The following is a 24213-nucleotide window of genomic DNA, read 5'->3' as shown; positions in this document are numbered from 1 at the left end:
TAGGTAATAAAGTTAGTAGGCAAGCACTCAGCACAAACCCCTCGCCAAGTTTAGAGGAACAAAGTCACCAGCAGGTGGTGCTGTAGAACCAGACAAAGACCACAATATGCTCCAAAACTTCTTTCTTCTGATTACTGTATCTACAATACCGTCAGAACGTTGTGAGTTATCCACATTAACAGATGGAGTAATAAGTAGGTAGGTTGGTTGGTAATTTGGTCAAAAGGTAAGTAAGTAAATATGTTGGTAGGTGAATTAGTTTCCATTCATTAAAAACACTTCCTGCATTAGTTTCCATAGCGATTATTCAAAGTACCCCAAACATGACTTAATAACTACTGCTCTCCATCACATCCATGGGGAGAGTTTTTCTAAATCTTATGAATGGCAAACCAAGCATGGAACAGGAACAATGCGTCATTAAGTGTGACAAGAACCACCTTTTCCTCACCGGGCCTGGAGTTTAAACCACAGCTAAGGAGAATATAAGCATTTCTTACTGGGATAATATCTGCTCAAGTTTATCGTGTTCAAAGCTCCATGTGTTGGTTACAAACCTGAGACTTTTATCACATATATTACGATAAGTCGATTTACTGCTTTAAAGATTCATCTTCAACTTTTCACGTCCCTCGCCAGGAAAGACGGCATCACTATGACTACAAAAATACACTGAATGACTCCAGAAATACAGACAGCACAAATTACCCCCAAAAGACATAAAAAGAGAGATAAATACACAACATAACTACAAAAACACACAAAACACACTCAAAAACCTCCACACGATGACACAAATACACCAAATAATGAATAATACCAAGATAACGACACCACAATTATATACAAAAACCACCAATAAATACACAACATGACTGCAAAAATGACACAAGACCACACAAAATACACTCAACGATGACAAAAATACACTAAAAGACATATAATAAAGAAATTCCGACACCACAATTTTACACAAATTAACCCCAAAAAACACACAAAACAAGTGATAACTACACAATATGACAACAAAAGGGGAATTAGGGAGGAGCCTGCTGTTGGTTTAATTGAACAGAGCAGTGAAATGTGCTGTGTCAGCGTAGTGATGCACGGAGAGAATATTATCTGACACTCTGAAGATAAGAGTGAACACGGGGGGTGAGTGTGTGTGCAAAAATGTAACAGAGTGACAGAGCAAACATTTCTAAACACAAAGAAAATTAGGCTGTTTTTGTCCTGACGTTCCCTCTTCCAAACCAAGGACAAACATACCGATGTGCACGGAGAGACGCTATTGGACGCTAACGCACCGTCACAGATCCATGAGACCAACCAGTCAGTGGACCACCTAGGGCAGGGGTCAGCCACCTTTACTCTCAAAGGAGCCATTTTGCCCAATCTCACCAGGATTAAAGTCCTTCTGGAGCCGAAAAAAAAAAAAAACCTTCTCAATGCAAACAATACAGTGTATAAAATTCTATAAAGTTGAAATAATATCAAATAATTTTATAAGTTAATTAATTTAATTTCTTGCAACATATCAAGCAATCTATTTTCTTCCAGAATAGTCTTTTTGTTAGTTTTGTTATCTTACCAGGGATTTCATTACAACTTAAGGTTAGCCACAGGTGCAAGTTTATTTTTAGGTTAACAAATTGTTTTTATCCAAATTTTATTTGAAGTTAATGTCATTATTCATCAATACCCTCTGTAAGAAATAATAATTAATTATTTTATTAAGTTTTTGAAAGCTATCTAGAGCCATTGCAAAAGAGTCAAAGAGCCACATGTGGCTCCAGAGCCGCAGGTTGCAGACCCCTGACCTAGGGGACCTACTTCCTGTTACGTAATTCAGGTTTATGTCGAGCCATGTTAAGTCTTAACTATTGTTAAACTGGGTGTGAAATGTGAGGTTGCGTTTGTTTTTTTGAGTTTTAATGTTCCTAATGTGCTTTGTTCAGGTTTGTGGAGGATCTTAGGAACCACCAGTAGAAACAGACCTCATCAAGGTGGGCTCAGCAGGAAACTCTGCACCTATTTTTAACTGATAACATTCAGGAGTGACACGAGGGAGAGCTCCAATTAACTGAGGAAACCCACAGAGACGAACCCACGGATAACTAATGCTCTGTGTGTGTGTGCGTGTCATTGATGACACGCACACACACACACACAGCAGAGAGAGTCCTCCAGGATCTCTGAGGAAAACCAACATCTGAGCAGCAACAATCACAGTGTGAGCAATACACGACACACACACAACTTTAGCATTTACAGGTCAAATGTAACCCTACATCTACGCTATTTTTCTGTTTCTAAGTTCATGAGATCATTTCAAGTACTTTTTTTAATTTATGAGATATTTTTTTAAATCCATACATAAAGCTCAGGGAAATACAGTGAGCTTGATTTCAAAACATACAAAACAACAACAAAATTACTCTAAATGACTTCAGAAATACTGAGGGCACAAATTACCCCAAAAACAGAGTTAAATACACAATATGACTCCAAAAACTACACAAAACCCCCCAAAACAATGACAAAAATAAGCTAAAAAACAATTAATACAGAAATAACGACAACATTTCTACAAAAACACAATCATTTTCAGGAATTTTGTGTGTTTTTTTTTTTTTATTTATTTATGAGATCATCAGTTAAAAAAAAATCTTATTCATTCATGAATCCTCCCACATTACATCTAATTACATCTTCAATTAATATTTTCATTTGTCTTTTGATATTAATATTTGTGTACTTTTATATATTCGTTTTTCAAATATATCAAAGATTAATTGTGCATTTTTTCGTCATGATTTTCTTAAGTTTGTTGATCAGCTTTTATTCTAAATAGTTTGTGTTCATTGAAAAGGGCGGAGCTCTTATACACGCCCTTTGGGCTTCGCTCCCTCCTTGCACCTTAAATGTTGTTTTTATGTGTGCTAAATAAATAAATTTATAAAATGTAAAAAAAAAAAAACAACAACCTTATAATTCATGTGATAATTAAGACTTTTCCCCCTTTTATCTGTACTTTCAACCAATCAATTTCAAAATGTGTCAAAACAAGGGCAAATACTATATTTTTCTGTAAAATAATCGTATCTGGTTAATTCAAAACCATAATAACAAAAAAACAATCAGCGTTACACAAACGTTTTGTGCAGTCAGATACAAACCATACAATATAAAAACACTGAAATATTAATTTACAGGTTTATTGAGAAAATTCAAATCCTTTCAAAAAAATGTATTGAGAAACTGAAAACTAAATTTCCGTCAAAATAAAAAAAAATACACAGAATATCGCAGAAAAACGGAAAATGACTTTAAAAATAGACAAAAATCTACAAAATGACAACAATGAAATACCCTAAAATTGCTTTAAAAAAAACATTCAAAAGGACAGATAAAAATTACACAAAATAACTAAATATACTGTAGAAAAATACACAAAAGGACAACAAAAATACATAACATTTCTCCAAAAACAACACAAGATGACTAAAACAAAACTCCTGAAAATACAGAAACCCTAACCCTCAGTAAAACGAGGCGAGCGTAAAAATCTGCACTGACAACTTTAAACTCCATGAGCAGGAAAAGCTTTAAAGTGAGGAACAGGAGATTTAAATAATCCATCAGTGCTGGAAGTCATCAAACATCTGAGCTGCTGTGTGATGATCCTCCTTCATTACCAGCAGTGTCTTTCACACACACACCTTCTTCTATGGATATATTCATTTATTTGTTTTCTATTTGTCCTTCTGCTCAGTTCTATGTTATTTAAACCTTTAATGTTGGCCACAGAGAGCAAAGAGTGAGTGTGTGAAAAGAAACCTGCTCCTCTCTGTGCGTGAACAACAAACACTAATAACCAATAATAATACTACATATTTAGTATACAGTCTGCACTGAGCAGGCACACAGATGTTTGGCTTTAGGAAGGAACAACAATTTAAACCTAAAGCTGAGGAAAATACAGTGAGCTTCACTTCAAAACACACAAAATGACTTAAAAAATACACAAAACAACAACAAAAATACACTAAATGACTGCAGAGTTACTGACGGCACAAATTACCTCAAAAACACAGAAAAAGGGATTTAAATACACAATATGACTACAAGAGCTACACAAAAACCCTCAAAACACACAAAACAACAAAAAATACACTAAATGACAAATAATGTGATAAATACACAATATGACAACAAAAACACACAAAATGCACAAAAACTATACTAAATGACTACAAAAACCCTCAAAACACATGAAACAACGACAAATATACACAAAATGAAAAATAATACATAAATGATTATGCTACAAATATACAAAAATACCCTAAAAACACACAAAACAAGCGATAAATACACAATAGACAAGACAAAAACAAGAAAAGACAAAATGGCTACAAAAATACATAAAACAACAACAAAAAATACACAAAATGACTTCAACAACACAAAACAACAACTTTACAGCAAAAATAAACAAGACAACTCCAAAAACACACATAATAAAAATTCACAAAATTAATCAAAAATACACAAAACAACAAAAATGAAATTTAAATACACAAAATGACTACAGAACTACACAAAAACACACAAAATGACAAAAAATACTCTTACTATTACCATTACTGTTACTAATACTGTTACTAACACTGTTTCTAACACTGTTACTGTTACCATTACTGTTACCATTACTGTAACCGTTACTGTTACTAATACTGTTACTGTTACCAATGCTGCTACTGTTACTAATACTGTTACCATTACTGTTACTAATACTGCTCCTGTTACCATTACTGTTACTGTTACTAACACTATTACCGTTACCATTACCATTACTGTTACTGTTACTAACACTATTACCGTTACCATTACCATTACTGTTACTGTTACTAACACTATTACCGTTACCATTACTATTACTGGTAGAGAAGAAAGGAACCAAAAGTTCTAAAAGAGCTCAAAGATGTGGTTTGTTTCCAGAAACACTCTGTGGAGCCTCTCCAGGAAAAAGAGAAAAGGAAAAGTCCCTTGAACATAAATATGGTTTCACCCTCCAACGCTGTGAAAGCTCCACTGGGAGGATTATTTCCACGTGAAGTTATTATTAGCAGCTTTAGCTTTGGCAGCTGAAGCTGGTGAAGTCAGAGCGGGAGGAAAAGTTAGATTTCTGTAAACACACGAAGGAAAACATGATGGAAGTTTAGTGGAAAACAGACGTCAGCTCCCAGAAAACATGAACATTCACTCACTTATTCTCACTTATTCCTCATTTCATCATATGAGAGAACAGTGATGAGTTAGTGGAATAAAGTATAAATTATAACAGACAAGGGACGACTTTTATCACAGAGGGCGGGGCCACAAACATGTGACTATATGATCTGAGGGTCACATGATCAATATTCATGTTGTCATTTAGAACAATGACCAATCAGGGCATTAATACAGGAAACAATACTGAAACTGTTTTTAAGGTTAATTTGTATGTTTTTTTTATTAATTTTGTGAATTTTTGTTGTTGTTTTGTGTTTTTTTCTGTTTTTGTGTGTGTTATAAGTAATTGTGTGCACTTGTGTTGTTGTTTTGTGTGTATTTCCTGTGTCATTTTGTGTAATTTTTGTCATTTTATGTTTCTCTGTTATTGTTAAAGTCATTTTATGTGTTTCTGTATTTGTGTGTCCTTTTGTACATTTTCCTGTCATTTTTGTATCTTTTATTGTTATTTTTGCTGTCATTTTTGTATGTTTTTATTGTAATGTGTATTTTTTTGTTGTCAATTTGCATTTTTCTGTAGTCATTTTGCTCTTTAACATTTTTATTGTAATTTTGTATTTTGTATTTATGTTGTCATTTTGTTTCCCATATCTGATTTAGATTGAAGTTACATTTTAAATTCAATTTAATTAGTGATGTTGGCCAACAATTACAGTTCACAAATCAACTTTTGTAAAAAAAAAAAAAAAAAAAAAAACTGAAATAAAATTAAAAAAACAAATAAAAATAAGTAAAAAGTGACTCCAATGACTGATAATAATCCTGACAATCTTTCCCCCAAAATTTTGACATTTAAACCAAATCAAAGACAAATGTTTAATATAACAAATATTTAAATTGTATTTATTGTTTTAGTTTGTTTTAGCTGAAAAAAAAAATAGTTTTCTGAAAAATAGACAAATGGAGAGAGAAAGAGATGTAGCTGCTGCTGTGGCTTATTAATATTTCAACTGCAGTGATTCATTGGTTAGAAGCTGCTGTTGAATGAGTCTCTGTGCGTGTGTGCGTGTGTGTGTGTGTGTATGTGTACAGCTGTTTTAACATCTGTAAACACACACACTCAGGCTACATTCAACACTTTTATTGATCTGTTTATTTATGAACTTTGATCAAACAGGTGGTGTTACAGTTTGACTTGTCATCATGTTATCTTGTGACTGAATACATATCTGTCATGGATCTAAAATGTGTTTTTTATTGCAGTGATGAAGAAGAGTCACCACCTATAATGATTACCAGTTGAACCGATACCCCAACAGGTAATTAAGGGGGTTTTTTTGCCTTTATGAAGCTTCAGTCCGTGTTTTTGTTAAAGAAAATAAAAAAGGAAAAACATCCGTCTTCCTAAATAATAAATGACTATATTAAATAAAAAAAATGACTATTTTATTATTTTAAAGGCTTAAAAATGTGCGTAAAGGCCTGGAGTGTGTAAACAAAGAGCAGGCGTCTGCTTTAGAATATTACATTTATTGATTGTGCCTGGACTTTCCCTGCAGCCAGACGTTGTTTTATACTTTATATAAAGCAGGAGGCGCTGGAATTAATCACAGCACAGCTGCAGGCAACACAGGTGACATCCCATAATAGATTACGGTCATTTCAGGACAGAGAAATGGGCTTTTTAGACACAGATTTAGAGTGTTCCTGAATGCCACACCTGTTATAGTGAGGAATATGAAACGACTGCTGCACAGGCTGAAAAAAGCACAGGTGGATGTATAAAAACCAATAAAATAACTAATAAATGTGACAACATATTAGATCTGTATTTAGAATGATATAAAGGGAGGAAATATAAAACGGCCGCTGCACAGACTGAAATATGTGAAAATAATAATAATAATAATAAAAAGAAATTCTATATATTAAAAGGAATTCAATAAATGAAAAGTGTACATTAGAAAGAAAGACAAAATTAATACAAAAAAAGATATACAAAACTTCAAAAATACACAAAATGACAACAGACGAACAAATGAAAATGAACAAATAACAGACAAGATGACTGAAAATACACAAAATGAATAGGAATTTACAAAATGACAACAAAAATACAAAAAATTACTCGGAAGACAAATGAAAGTGCAGAACAGTACAAAATAAAACAAAATCAAAAATGACAACAAAATGCCCTAAAAAATAGTGAGGATATAACAGAAACGTGCCAAATGACAACAAAAAATACCAACAATCACTCTAAAAGTAAAAACACACAAGACAACTAAAAAAATAATAGAGAAGTAAACAAAACAAAAAAAAACACAAAAATGACTGCAAAAACAACAAAAGACACAAAACTCTTTGGGGGTAAGCTACAATCTAGATGACCTCTTATCGCGCTAACTTCCAGGATTTAATCAGTGTGTGCTGGACTACAAAACTCGCTGGAGCTTAATCACTATGGCAACTAATGCTGAACGGCTAATCTGGTCACTGACCAGGTTTTGCTCTGGATAGAATCTTAGCGAGTCCTAAAGCCCCGCCTCCTGACCAATCAGATCTCTTAGAAAACGACCTGCCCATTGTTAGATGATCCTGGTTGGTGCAGATCTGACAGCTGAGTTTATAAAGAAGATTATTAATTATAAATTAATCCTTTCATTTACTGATGACAAAAGCTCCGCCTCCTGCTGTGCGCTGCACTAACACTGTTGCTCTTCACTGTCATCATGGATTTATATTAATTATATTTGTTTAAGATCATAAACTGTTCCTCCATTCATTGTAAAGACGCTCAGTCTGACAGTTCTCTCTATTGATTGGTCAGGCGCTACACCGCGCACGTAGCGGGGCTGTAATCACTTTTAGCTTAAATTAGCATGTTGTGATTATGGGTGATCAACGTTCGTAGTACAGCTGAAGTAATACAGTTGAAGCCAGTTAACGAAGATTAATCCAATCTAGATTCGTAGCATAGGCCCTTTATTGTTTCATGTGTTAATAATCTGATTGGTCGTTATTATTCTAATGCTGACTTGAATGTTGATCATGTGACCCTCAGTTCAGATATAATCACATGTTTGTGTCCTTGCTGTGATAAAAGTTGTCTGTCTTACATTAGTCTGAACCACAGCTTCACTCACAATATAATAAAAACACTTTTTTCATACAATTAGAGACTGGTCACTAGATAGCACGATGATGAGTGTATCCGTAACAGTAAAGAAACCCCCCCCACACACACACACACACACACACACACACACCCACACACACACACCCCGTCTGTGGCTCCATGTTCAGTGACTAACTCTCAGTGCAAAGAGCCCAGGGTGAGTTCACGTTTACAACAAACCATCGCTGTGTTAGAGCTGCACCGCTTACATAGAGAGATGAGTCACACACACACACACACACACACACAGAGCATGCTCATGCTAATGTCTAAGGTGAGATGGATGAGTAGAGACGTTAAGTCAGGAAGTCACAGAATCTTGTCTTTATTGTTTTCTCCACAGATAAATAAACAACTAAAGCAACAAAAACTAACAGTATTAAAAAGTTAAATTATATTAATCATTCACACATCTTTGTATAGACATATAAAAAATAGATGTGTTCCTGTTGGTAGTTACAGAAGTATACAGAATAGAACATTTTTAATTTTGGTTATTTATTTATTATTATTATTATTTTCCTTTTAAGGTATTTTTACATTTTTGTTGTATTTTTCTTTTTGTTTTGTGTCTTTTTAGGTGTTTTGTTGGTGTAATCTTCATCTCATTGGAACCATGTTGTGTTGTGAGTCATGTTGTGTATCGTGTTGTGTGTCTGGTGTGAGGAGCAGAACATTGGGTCGTCTTTCCTACGTAAACTTTTCTAGTTTCTTTTATTCATACACACACCATTACCTGCTGAGCAAAGCATTTTTTAAAGAATCCCCACACACAAAATACATTTTTATAATCAGTTTCCCAAACGGTGGCTTTAAAACACTCCCTCTGTCCTTATTGGGACAATCCCATTGTGAACATTGAATACTACACATAACAAGAAAACAGTTGTACAAACTGAGGGTGAAAACACAAATACACAAAACGAACTGCACAGTAAAAAAACAACAACTGTGATAATGATCAGATTAGTCATTATTCTAATACAGAGGTGGGCAACTTTTATCACAATTGTGTTTGTTTGATCAGAGGGTCATTTAGAATAATGAGCGATCTGAGCATTAAAACAGGAAAGAACAAAGAGTTTTTATAGTCATTGTGTGTGTTTTTCTGTCATTCTGTGTATGTTTGTTGTTGTGAGACATTTTATGCATTTCTGTAGTCCTTTTGTGTATTTTTCCTGTAAAATATATATGTTATTTGGAGTCATATTGTGTATTTGTGCTGTTATTTTGCGTTTTTTGGGAGTAATGTTTGTGCAGTTTAGTTTAGCACTGTGGGTTTGCTGAGTCATGTTTTGTGTACTTTTGTTGTCGTTTTCTGTAATTTTGTATATTTTTCTGAGTAATTTCGTGCATTGCTGTTGTCGTCTTTTACTGTATTTTCTTGCTGTGTTGTAATTCTTTGTATTTTTTAATGTATTCTTGCTCTTGTTTTGTGTATTTTTCTGTCATTTTGTACATTTACTTTGGGGGCCGCATAAAATTAGACCAAGGACCACATGTGGCCCCCGGGCCACCAGTTGCTATTGTCTTTTCTAAATGCTAACATGAATGTTGATCATGTGACCCTCAGATCAGATACAATCACACGTTTTTGACAAAAGACTCAATAATACACAATAGACAACATGACTCCACAAACACACAAGTCAGCATCAGATTTACACTTAAAAAAACACACAAAACAACAACAAAGTGACAGTGAGTTTTCTGAGCATATTAAATATGATTCCTGTGATATATTTTGTGCTGTTAAACCAACATGGGGGCACATCGGCTCGTAGGCACGTAGGCAGCATCTTTCTCTTCCCAGTGGGTGTAGGAGTCGTGTGTAATTATGTGTGTGATTCTAAACGTGCAGCGAGTGTAACTCTATGAGGCCGGGGAGACTTCACATGATTGAAATACAGGGGGTACAGTGAGGGTCCGGTTTCTCTCCCTCAATAGAGGAGCCTTATGTAACCATGGGATGGTTTAAACTTACACCACAGCTTTAATCCCCAATTTAATAAGCATGCACACACACACACACACACACACACACACTGGGTCTGAACAGTATCATTGACATTTTAGTACATTTTTGGTTGTTGTTTTGTGGGTTTTTAGGGTGCGTTCACACATGCCTCTTTGATCCACACCATTCTTCACTTCCTCAGATATTTCGGTCTTTTGGCGATATGTGAAACCTCACTGGAAACAATCAAACTCTGGTCTTCTGTAAAATGTGGGTCTCTGTGAAGCATGGTGTAGATTTTTATCATGCAAACAGGACCAAATATACAGTAGGACTTTACGTTAATGAGCAATCGTGACAGAGCAACTCTATCAGTGGCTGGACATTGGTGGAAAACAGCAATCACACACACTGTCGTCGCGGCAACAGGCACGCATACACACAAATATCCATCCATATATCCATCCATCCACACTCCCTTCTGTATTTACTCCCACATCATTCATTTATTTCACTTCTCTCTCTTCCTCAAACTGTTCACATGGTCAGCGATGGCTGCACACCTGACTGCTCTGTTTCACACATTATGCATTTTTATCGGTAAGTTAACGGCGTCATGACGCCTCTGAGCGCTGACAGGTGTGAGACGGAGCGTGTGTTTATGTAGTGCATTAGCATTAGCGCACGTTATGGGATTGTGTGATTACGGGTTATTTTGAATTATTAATAATGATGTTTCTGCAGGGTTTGTTTTAGGATTTCCTTTGGAAAAGATCAGAAAAAGGACCAAATATAGGACATGACAGTAACAGGGCAGCGGCACAAAATGCTTTTTTTCTGACAGAAGTCTATGAAGGCTGAAGTATTCTGTCTATCAGGCGACCGACCATTTTGCCTGCATGACGTTGATCAGAAAGTTTGGCAAATAGAATGTGTGAAAGTGGACCAGACCAAATTAAAATGCAACATTGTTGCAGATTCACCGCCTGAACTGCACCAAGTCCACCGAACTATATGTGTGAAAGCACCCTAACTGTCCATTTGTGTTTTTCTCTTGTGTGTATTTTTGTTGTTGTTAGTATATTTTGGTTAAATATAGTATATTTTTATCTCATTTTGTGGGTATTTGTTCTCGTTTTGTAGTCTTTTGGAATCATTTTGTGTGTTTTTGTCATTTTTTTCGGGTTTTTGGTATCATCTAGTATGTTCTTTCTCATTTTGTGCCTTTTTTTCTCATTTTGTTTATTTTTCTTGATGTTTGTGTGTTTTTGGTAAAGTATAGCATATTTTTCCCTCTCTTAGTGCATTTTTGTTCTCATTTTGTGAATTTTTTGAGTCATTTTGTGCATTTTTGTTGATGTTTGTGGGTTTTTGGTAAAGTATAGCATATTTTTCTCTCTTTAAGTGCATTTTTGTCCTCATTTTGTGCATTTTTGTTGTTGTTTTATGTGTTTTTGGTATCATTTAGTATTTTTGCTCTTCTGATTATGTGTGCTTTTGTTCTCTTTTTCTCTGATATTTTTTGTTGGAGTTGTTTTCCCACCAAACAGCAGCAGACTGAGAGCCACAAACCAATCACAATGAATACATGAAGACTAACATACACACGGTAAAGTAGGAAATCAGAGGCATGTTACCCTGGCAACGACTACAAACTAGTCAGTACTCAATGGCATGAGTTGTGCTGCATTTCATGGATGGAGCCTAAGCGGAGAACCTGAAGAGCCACATGTGGCCCCAGAGCTGCATGTTGAAAACTTCTGAACTAGTCTCAATACATAAATACCAGTTAGTTAAAATAGTCAAACTAAAATTACTTTTGATGAGTAGAAATGACTGTTTTTAAAGCCTCAGAAGAGTAAAAGTCTAATATTTTATTATTGTTTATATTTGATTAAAATAAAGCAGCAACAACTGAACAAAAACACAAAAATGTGCCACAAACAAGTCAATGAAAGCACGTTTTTCTCTCATTTTGTGTATTTTTGTAGTCTTTTTGTGTGTTTTATTTGTCATTCTGTGTATTTCTATTGTTGTTTTTGTCTTATTAATATCATTTACAATAATATTCCCTGATTATATGTGTGTTTGTTGTCATTCGTGTGCTTCTGTTGATTTCATGGATGGAGCCTTAGCAGAGGAGCTAAAGAGCCACATGTGGCTCCAGAGCCGTAGGTTTAAAACCCCTGAACTATTAATATATTAATATATATTAAAACATGATACATTAATATCAGTTAGTTAAAATAGTAAAAGTCATTCTATTGACGCCTAATGGGTAAACTGTAGAAATGACAGTTTATAAAGCTTTAGCAGCGTAAAAGTCTAATATTATATCTTAGTTTATATTTGATTAAAGTAAAGCGGCGACAACTAAACAAAAACACAAAAAAGTCAATGAAAGCATAAAAAACATTTGACGGCAACTCTTTAAATGTTTAAATGTACTGTTTTCTTTAGATAATGATAAAGTTCATATAAATTCCCGCGCGGGTTGACAGCCGTTGGGTGTGTGTGTGTGTGTGTTTGTGTGTGTGTTGGCAGCGTGCTCAGCTGTCAGACCTTTTACCAGCAGTGATGAATACTTTGGCAGCACTGAAAGATAAACAGAGACTCATTCCTCTCTCATGAGCTTCTCTCTCTCTGTTCAGAGAAAAATATAAAATCACTTCCACGTAACGACTCATCGTTTCATATTATAGAAAAATGTAGATCTATGATCCTCCCCCTGAACCCACAGGCTTTACTTGGTGTTCACAGTCGGTTTAAGGCCTTTATGTTTTCCTCCAAAGTAAAAAAAAAACTAGTGGAAAATGTTGATTAGGACCAGAAAGAAAAATCACCAGAGGAAAGGAAACATGAAGTCACTTTATTCTGACGGGATTCTCACATACAGGAGGATCACAGTCACTAAATACCTCCACTACATCTGGATCTGGAACATCTGCCATAGTCATTAATAATAACTAGTGCAGTGTCCGTAGGAAGTATGTGTTACGATATTAAAGTGGGAGGGTCAGTAGCTTTTTCATGGATGGTTAAATGAGGTTGTGTTTGAAGGTTGGACATCAGAGACATTTAGGTTTGTTGTGAAATGTGTAGAGTGATAATTATTGTGTTTTCAAATATTTAATTGAATAAATTGGGAAAAAGCAACGCACCAGCATGAAGTTATGTCTGGAGAAACACTTGTGTTTACATAGCAGCAGCCATGTTGAAAGTCTCAGATCAATCTGAGCCTGATCTGTAGAGATATTTGAGGAACGCACACACACACACACACACACACATAGACAGGGCTCCCTTGCTTTATTGACAGATGACCAATCAGAGCATTAACACAGGAAACAACAGTTTGTGCTGTTTTTGTGTGTAGTTTTTTTATGTTGTGTATTTTGTTATTTATTATGTATCTATTTCTGCATTTTTCTGTCATTGTGTCATGTGTGTTTTTGGAGTACCATAATTATGTTTATTTTGTATATTTTTGCTTATTTTTGTTGTTGAGTATTTTTGATTATTTATGTTATTTTGTGAAGTTTTGTTGTCATATTATGTGTTTTTGTAGCATTTGTGTATTTTTGTTGTTGATTTATCATCTGTGTGTCTTTGGAGTCACTTTGTGTATTTGTCTTGTAGGTTTTTTTGGGTTTTTTAAAAACATGTTTGTGTATATTTGCAGTCATGATGTGTATTTTTCAAGTCTTTTTAAAATATTTTTGGGGGTAATTGTTTTTATTTTGTTGTGATTTTGTGTGTCTTTAGATCCATTTTGTGAATTTTTAATGTCATTTTGTGTGTTTTTGGAGGTTTTTGTGTAATATTGTATTGTATTGTATATTCTTTCTTTGGAGAAATCATCATCAACATATTTAATGTATGAGGCAGAAAAGGGTTGCAGGTTTGAATCCTAGCCTGACCTCCACTCTTACAGTAACTAATGATTGACTTCATTAATTAACGCTCAGACCAGGGTTGGGGTCAATTACATTTTTCAGTTACAATTACGTTTTCAATTATCCATGTTCAATTACAACTCAATTACGATTACAGTGACTTACAATGAAATTACAATTGTTTTTTATGCTCAGAAAGTCAGTTAGAATTATGTTCTCAATTACTAAAGCTCAATTACAATTAATCACAATTACTGAGCCTGAAATAAATAACGGGTCCTAAATCAGCTGTAAAATACATCAAAAACAAATATATATCATGTAATTTGTTCTCATCTCTTGCTAGGCTTCCTTATCCATGAACATGTAGTTATTAATATTTTTGATGTGGGCGTCTCAACCTTTTTTGTGTCAGTATACCCCTCAATTATTATTTTTTTTAATTAGTAAAATGTGGGAAAGCTTGATATGAAACATATTTTAATAATTAACTACATATGTGTAGAACTGTAATATGGTTCCTCAGTTTAGCGTTAAATTATAATTGACAATTTTTATAGAATTCTTTTTAAATAACTCTTTTTATTGGAAGCAGTTTCACAGGTAACAATACAACACAGTGTAATGCAGAAGAAGAAAAAAAGAGAACTTCTGTTTTGGTTTTTTCCCCAAACCCAAATATTTTTACAGAATTTTCATGGCAATTGCAATTACAAAGTCAATTATCCAAACACAATTACAATTTAATTACGATTACAGCCTCAATAGATTTTAAAAATTACAATTAAAATTATAATGACGCCATAATTGTAATTAATTATTAGTTACACGATTACAATTATAATTGACCCCATCCCTGACTCAGACCAGTTAATACGATCAGTTTTACTCATCGGCCTGAGTTGTGCCGCAGTCTAATTTGTGTGTTTTTGTTGTTTATTTTACATCTCTTTGTTTTACTGTTGTTTTATTTCTTGTAGTGTGAGTTTGTGTTCTGATGTTGTGTTGTTTTAGTTGTGTATTTCTAGTGTTCTTCCTGTTCTCAGCAGCAGCAGCTCCATGATGTTAATCATGTTGTTACATTGTGTTACAGTCCCAGCGTCGTGCGACTCTGCCCTGGTTTCTGGTGCTCAGAGTATATTCTGGGATGGATCCAGTCCTCCTCGCTGACCCTGAGCTGGTGTGAGTGAACAGATGACGGATGTGTCAGCTGTAGCAGGCGTCAGCACTCAGTGTTTTATGGGAAAAACAAAGGTAATGTTATGACTGTAATAAAAGGAGAGGACGTTAGTAATGTCACGCTGAGCTACTGTGGGTCGGCTTCAGAAATGATTTAGAACCACACCATCCTCAACTGGACCTCATGCTTATGTTCCTTTAAAGGAGCATAGGGCAGGATTTATGATAGGTTTTTTTTAAATGCTAATGGTTGATAAAGTGCTCTAAACCAAAGAGAATCAGTCCACACATGTTTCTACCTATTGTCTTTAACAGATTGTGTGATACATTTTGTTCTGGGCACAAATTTCCCGCGCAGTTCTGCAGACGTGACGTCAAATGACGCTGATGCGCGTTCTCGATGGAAATAAACCAGAGATAAAGAAGAATGAGAAGAAAACGGCTCGGAGACTGAAAGAAGACGAGCACAGTGGACTAAACTACTGTTTGGTTCCACAGATGTACGCAGAGGCATGTGCACAGGTCGTGCAGTAAACAGTAAACATGAACGGAGAGTAAATAAATAACCGTGTCACAGTTGGAGGGCTGATCAGGATGCATTTTGTTATCCCAGTCAACAGTGAAAACCATATTACATATTTACGTTTGTTTTAGTGGAAAGCACTGATTTTATTAACAAACAACTGATAATGTCAACATCAGATCAGCGCACGGGTAACAAGAGAAAGTGAAACACAAACAGGGGCGCTGTACACGCAAGAGACAAGCTGCATTATTCAGGGTTACAGCAGCTGCAGCAGGAAAGGAAGAACGCTGCAGTGCAAACCACACTATGTGACACAACACCACCACCTCTTCTAAATATCTGTCCAAACCCGTCGGGTCCCGTCAGGCTTGGGTCTGGTGTTCATCCTCTATCCACAGTATCAGCTGTGCTCCGCTGATAAACAAACAGTTGATGCACGCCCCCGAGGCCACATGGCTGAAAGCTGCCGTTACACTATGGAGTCTGATTTATACATCCTGCCCTGTGCTCCTGTAACAGCAGACACGTTCAACATACTTTAGATCAGAGGGAGGCAACGATTATCACAGCGAGGCCAGAATAATGTGTTTGTTTGATCAAAGGGTCACATGATCAACATTAATGTAAGCATTATAATAATAAGTGATCTGAGCATTAATACAGGAAAGAACAAAGAGTTTTTATAGTAACTTTGTGTGTTTTTCTGTCATTCTGTGTTTGTTTGTTGTTGTCTTGCTCATTGTGAGACATTTTGTGCATTTCTGTAGTCCTTTTGTGTATTTTACATGTAAAATACATGTTTTTTGGAGTCATATTGTGTATTTGTGTGTGTGTCATTTTGTGATTTTTTTTTGGAGTAGTTTTTGTGTATCTCTGTTGTCGTTTTGCTTGTTTGTTAGCACTACAGGTTTGCGGAATCATTTTCCGTCTTTTTCTTGTCTTTTTGTGTACTTTTGTCATTTTCTGTAATGCATTTTTTTTTTGTGTAATTTCGTGTATTACTGATTAATCGGAAGGCAGTTAAAAATCGATTCATAAGTATCACGGTTCACATTGATGTTCTGAATATTTAATCTCAGTACTTTTTTAAACAGCAGGGGGCGCTATAAATTTATTTTTCTCTTGTCCAGAAGCGGAGGCGGCGGGCGGAATCTGCTACTACTTTCTATCTGGCCTCCTTCTACTCTTAAACATGTTCATAAATATTCCTTACCCCTTTAGCACCGAAAGAATATCTGTAATATTACGTGAATATCTGTAAAAGTCACGTTTTTCTATTAGCTCTGTCTGCTAGCATAGCATCTCTTCTTCACTGCTAGAATAGCTGCATGCCAACTGACCACTGAGTTACCAGCGCCCTCTGCTGGTCCAAACAAATATCTGATGTAAATACAGTACAATGAGCGTTTTTTTTTTTAAAAGTCCAATTGTTAAGGCACAAAAAACATTTTTAGTTGCACTTTTAAAAAGAAAAGAACTATTATGCAGTTTTGCATTGTTTACTATAGAACCAGAATTTAAATTAATAGGCTTCTTCTTCATTTGTATTATTCCTTTATTTATTTTATTCAAGATTTAGTTTTAGTTAAATTGCATTATTTTGAATAGTTTATCAAGGGATTCTTATGACAATGAAAAATAAAATTAAAATAGTACAGTATTTTCTAGTTTTTTTCCCCAAAAAAAATAAAGGAATATTTTTCAGTCTTCATTTGACTACAGTCCCATTTTGTAAAATAAATCGTGAATCGAATCGTATCGGGAGTTGAGTGAATCGTTACATCCCTAATTACTGTTGTCGTTTTGTTTATTTTTGTAGTAGTTTTGTGTGTTTTTGTGGTATTTCCTGTGTTTTTCTCTTATCTTTTACTGTATTTTCCTGCAATGTTGTAATTCTTTGTGTTTTTAATGTATTCTTGATCTTGTTTTGTGTGTCTTTCTGTCAGTTTGTACATTTACTTTGGGGGCCACATAAAATTAGACCGAGGGCCGAATGTGGCCCCCGGGGCCACCTGTTACCTATGGTTTTAGATACACGCAGAAATGTTCAGCTTTTACAGATTATCACAGGGCTCACAGTTTTCCTGTCTCTTTTCCATTCAAATTGTTGGTTTTCCAAAATCCTGCAATTTTCCACAAATTTCTTCCAAGAAAAAATTCCCAAATAAAATCAAAATCCATCACAGAATCGAAGAAATGTAAATGTGAAGGCACTGATATTTGTGACTTAGTGCTGGGATCATGTCGGTGCCTTACATACTTTATATCAGGCAAAAATTTTGTGCGACCCCCAAAATATCCTCACAAACCGACAATTTTTGTTTAATCATAACGGTCTGGAATGATGTCATCAGGATCATTTAAATTAGGTTAATTTAAATTAAATTGATCAAACTTAATCAATAAACCTGATCAGATTCAGTAAATAATTGATCCCTGAGGGGAAATATGGTGACATTAATGCTGTTCTCATACATCTTTATATGACATATAAATAATCCATGTCACTACAACTTATATTTACCTTCTTTTAATTGTATCTTACTCATTATTTAAAACTACAATTCAGTTTTTGACATACATTTTTGTTCATTTATGTTTTTTTATTAGTATTTATTTTGTTTCCTCACATGAGTTAAAAACTAATATTTTCTGAAAAAATTGATTAATATTTCTTTAAAAAAAACAGATTTTAAAAAATTGAATGTAGAAAACACGCAATTTGGAGAAGAAAACGCATATGCATTTGAATGTATAAAATACTATTTTTTTAATCGGAAATCAAATCTCAATCACAAAATCTGCCAGAACAATTTCAATTAGGTATTTAGTCAAAATCGTGCAGCCCTACTATTGTATTGTGATGTGCAAATTGTGAATCGTATGATCAGATTCATGGCAATGCACAGCCCTGCTATCCACTAATCTCATAACATTCCAATTTATTGAATAAATGACATGATCCAGGCTGTCAAAGGCCTTCTTTTTGTTCCATTGACTTTGTTTCCAGAATTGTTGAGAATTGTACTAATAATGATTAATAGAGCTGAGTGTGACCATCTGTGAGTGGATTTATTTACACAGAGGTCTGTAGTGAGTACATAAATACTGTAATGGCTCAGAGTTTAGAACACACAGTCAGGACTGGGAGCACAATGTTATAAATCCATTTAAGGGAATAGTTAGAGCTCAAACATGCATAATTCCTCCAACGATGAGGGATCAGCTCTGCAGCTGCTGGACATTTGGACAAACAACAACAACAACAACAGGCTCAGCCACGTTTCTCTCTAGAATTCATCAATGAGCTTTTCATTCATTACTTTTACAATCCAACATTCAAATAAACACTATGTTAGGATGACCAGATTTTAAATTAAATAAAAAGAGGACACGTGGGCTGACAATAGTCAGTCAGTCAGCGCCGCTACATGCTAAGCTAACTCAATCATTCAATAAATTAAGTTTAAGAATTCAAAATGCTCAGAATAAAATCTAATTTTAAAAAAAAAGTCTTGTTTGGCTCACAAATAAATGAGAAAATGACTTTAATAGAAATTGCCCCTAATTGCATTGTGTGAGACATAATCATAATCTACGTTGAATTACCTTTGAAACAATATATCACATGACTATGTTCCCATAAATTTGGAAATTACCAGAAATGGGAGGTGGGGCCCCGGGCCCCATTTCAAAAAAGGCACTCAGAGTGTCTAATCATATTCATTCATAGAGTATTCATACCAAACTGCATTCTGATGTAACGAGAACTGACGGAGGAGTAGTCATTTGTAAAATGTGGCCCCCAGGATCCCCCTGGTGTCCCCGTGACATGTACGGGGTAATGGGCCCCATTTATTTATTGGTATGTACCAATGATTTGGTAACTCCAACCGTCGTAATATTTGACTCGCAAATAAAAAAGATATTGACTTTTTTTTTGGGGAAGGGTCCCTGAACCCCAAATCAATAGCGGGGCTCTGAGTGTTGATGCATACACATCCATAGATCATAGCTACTAAATATCAGCCAGATCCGTTCACAAATAACAGAGGAGTAGTGATTTTAACTAGTGTACACAAGAAGAAAACAGTTAGTCATCTGAAATGATCATGATTGTATGTAGCGCTATAAAAAATACATTTAAACTCTTTAGTGTCTAATAGAAGTGTTGTTTACCATCTTATTATGGATGAGTTACAGTCGACACTAAACCTGAGGTGTGTTTATTTACAGTCAGCAGTGACAGTGTTTGTAACAGCCTGAAATAAACATAAATAACAGTGCAGCTGTCACATGGCTTTAAATCTGCACAACAAAGGCTGTGCATGTCGTGCACGTGGCAGTACTTCTACGGCTCAGGACGACACGTACGCTGTCTTCACTGGTAAAGAATCATCTCAAACCCACACATTCCCACATAGGTGAGATTATGTAAGAGCGTGTGAGGCTCAAATCAGCTCCTGTGAGCGCAGAAAAGTCACTTTAGACCCTTTAAAGTAAAAAAAAAAAACACCACAGATCAGCAGTTTACCTGTCGGTGTATCGATTCAACTGGTAATCAGTGTAACTTGTGACTCAGTGTTTACAATAACCTGAACCAAGTGATTATCGGAATACATAAAACACACACTTCAGAGAAGAGCGATGCATTCATCTACAGCAGACGTGAGCAACCGGTGGCCCGGGGGCCACACGCGGCCCTCAGCCTTACTTTCAACGGTCCTCAAAACAATTCCCCCAAATATTGTAATTCAAGATGCCCCAAAACGCACAAAACGACAGCAAAACAGTAACAACATAAACACAGAAAGATTCCAAAAATACACAAAACAACTCCAAAAACCAAAAACTGCAGCAAAATGCACAAAATGTTAACAAAAATACACAAAATGACAAAACAAACGCACAAAACAACCACTTAAACACACAAATAACTAAAAAAACACACACAACATACAGTATAACATTAAATGACAAAACAGACACACAAAATAACAGCAAAAACAGAGAACAAAAACACATGTGCAAAATTACTCGAAAAACAATCAAAATGCAAACAAAATTACACAAAATGACAGAAAAAAACCCCACAATATAACAAAACGCACAAAATGACAGCCAAATGTCAACAAAAATACACAAAGTAACAACAAAAGCTACAGAAAATGACTCATAAAACACACATAATGATAAAACAGACACACAATACAGAAAACTACTTAAAAAACGCTGAAATCGACAACACAAATTCAGAAAAAGACTGAGAAATATACAAAATTACTCACAAAACAGCAATAAACCTGCACAAAAAACTATGCTTTTCATTTTTTATTTAACTTTCCTGACTTTTAATAAACATTCATCTTCATTTATTTGTATTTCTTGACCTACAACATTTCTTACAAAACAAAATGTTATTTCATCTCAACTTTCTCTTATCGTATCTCAGCGTAACTCTCCCAGCTTCTTTAAGTCATCTGGAGCAGATAAATATGAAATCAATATCAGTATTTGACTCCATTAACCCTATGTTCTGCATGTTTGGTATGATTTCAGGAAGTTTGATAGCAGTAAAGTCTCTAAATATAGAAAGACAAGTGTAAAGTGACACAGAAATGAAATCATCTACTGATAAGATAATCAAAATAAGTTGATTTTTAGTCTAATTTTCCTGTAGATTATTCCCACGTGTTTGTGATGAATCAGAGGTGAAGCATTTCCCCTGGAAAGCTTGACTGTTTTCAAGCATCAACACAAAAGATCATGACAAAAAAGCTACTTTAGTAACATTTTCTCCTGTTAAAAGCACTTTAGCTTTAATCTATTCAGAGTTTGAGGAGTTAATCATGTACTGTACGGACATAAGAGCATCATTTCAGCCTTTCAAAGTACTTCTCATTTTACTGCACTGAACTCTTTGAAGTGTTAGCATTCAAATCTGATCCTACTGCAGTGTGTTGAATATCGCTAACAAAAGATTACTCGCTTTTCATCATTTTTTCTCACTGTAAAGCCTGCATGGTGACCAACAGCTTGATTATGTCTTCCCAGCATCTGCCCACATCTGCCCACATCTGCCCACTGCTCCCACAGTCCCAGAATGACCTGCTTTGGCTTTAAAGTGAAACAAAAATACACTAAATGACTCAAAAAACATGAAATTACAGACAAATACACAAAAATAACACAAAAGAAATCAAAAATGGGAACTGAAACACAGAAAATTACCCAAAAGTTGCACAAGATGACTAAATATACCCAATAATAGAGATACATATGAATTGACAACAAAAATATACAAAATGATTAAAAGAAACATACCAAATTAAGGAAAAAAAACATAAAAATAACACAAAAATATGTAAAATGTGAAAAGAAATTTACAAAATTTACCGAGATTTGCACAAAGACGACTAAAAATTGACAAAAAATAACAGGAAAATGTATGAATGGACAAAAATACACAAAATGCCTTAAATAAACATACAAAATTAGTTACTGATTAAATATATATACAGTATATATATACTGTATATATTATTTTTCGGGTCACAACTGTTTTTATCCTATTTCCATAAACAAAAGTTGTTTACATCAACATCTTTAACTTTTCCTGGTTTTTTAGAGCAACCAAAAGCACAAGTTTTCATTTTGAATGAAAAAGCTGATAAATGATCTAAAAAATCAGGGTGAATGCTTCACTCTAATAGATTTAATGGGATGTTTACAGGCAGTGGGGCCATGTGACATCATCAATCACATGATGAATACAGGCTCTAAAACTGTAATTCCAATTTTTAAAAGTTAATAAAATGAATATGGTGCAAAATAATGTGTTTTGTTAGACATAGATCTACTAATGAGGACATTTCAAAAGGCCATTTTTGTAAAAACAGTGGAGGATACCTTTAAATACTTTAAAATGTATCATGGGATAAAATAATTTTAAAAATTCCAAATCAAGGTAAAGAAAAATATTTTTAATAAAATGATATTGTTGCGTTGTGATGATGTAACTAAAGAATTTTACACAAAAAGCAGAAAAATCACTAAAGACTTTTATTGATTGTATTTGGTGCTGTAAAAAACTTTTTAGTGTATAATACACGTGTCAAACTCGAGGCCCGGGGGCCAAATCCGGCCCACGGCAACAAGCATTTTTGCCAGAGAAACCATGAATCATTGTGTGAATTAATTACCAACTAATTCAGTTGTAGATTTCTCAGCTCGATATCTCCAAATTAATACACAAATGTAATGAAACTCCACAATATTAGCAGGGCTCACATTTTCTCCATGCTTATATCACATGATGGCAGTCATTTTCATCTCTGATTATTAAAATAACAAAATTTTTCCAAAATCCTGCAATTTTCTTTAAACTATTTCACAAAATTTCCTAGTTAAAAATGGATCAGAAAATCAAATGAATTCAATCTAAAGATCCTGCATAGACTGATATGTGTCAATTATTGCTTTGATCTGATCAGTGCCGTAAATATTTGATCATTTATTAATACGTTTAAACTAGAGCACATCTGACTGTATCAGAAATGAAGCGAAGGCATTATATTACAATGGCTGTGTTGGCCCCCCGTCCTCCCTCCCTCACTGCAAGCTACAGGAGAGGCAGGTGAAGCACCCACAAGAGGCTGCACGCACGTGCCCCCCAGCGGCTGGCAATCCTTTCCTTTCTCCACCCTAAACCCCCAACCCCCACCTTCCTCTTTACCTTTCACCCCTTTCCCCCCCCAATAGGGAACTCAGTTTAGAACCTGCCTTTTCCCCTCTTTTTCTCTCCTCCTATTGTCCTCCCACTTTTCATCTAAATACGGGGTGCCCTTGTGACGACCCACAGTTCTCCTGCCCTTGTCCTCCCATGTTACATGTGATTGTGGATGAAACTGAAATGTCATTTTGTTGCTCTGTAACATGTGCAATGACAAATTAGAGCTAATTCTGATTCTGATTTTGAATAATGATTAAATTACTGATTTTTTGCCTAAAATCTGTGGCCCACTTAAGATAAACTGCTCCGTATTTGGCCCCTGAACTAAAACCAGTTTGACAGACCAGGTTGAATTTCATCTGCCCACAGCTCCCACAGTCCCAGGCTGAACTGCTTTAAACACTGTCCTGTTCCACGTGTACATAAACATATGGTGTGTGTTGGTGAGCAGCTCTAACATAACCCTACAGAAGGACACAGAGACATTATGAATGTAAACATGAAGCG

The 24213-nt window shown here is 35.0% G+C and overlaps 1 protein-coding gene across 1 annotated transcript in view; it reads right to left on the bottom strand.

Moving 5' to 3' along the window:
• The window catches only part of kcna4 (potassium voltage-gated channel, shaker-related subfamily, member 4), a 46788-nt gene that overhangs the window by 17568 nt on the left and 5007 nt on the right, over positions 1 to 24213 (bottom strand). The gene's annotated exons all lie outside the window — the stretch shown is intronic.

The sequence above is a fragment of the Gouania willdenowi genome, chromosome 3 (assembly GCF_900634775.1).
Source record: "Gouania willdenowi chromosome 3, fGouWil2.1, whole genome shotgun sequence".
Taxonomy (NCBI): domain Eukaryota; kingdom Metazoa; phylum Chordata; class Actinopteri; order Blenniiformes; family Gobiesocidae; genus Gouania; species Gouania willdenowi.
This window is presented reverse-complemented; position numbering and strand designations above follow the sequence as displayed.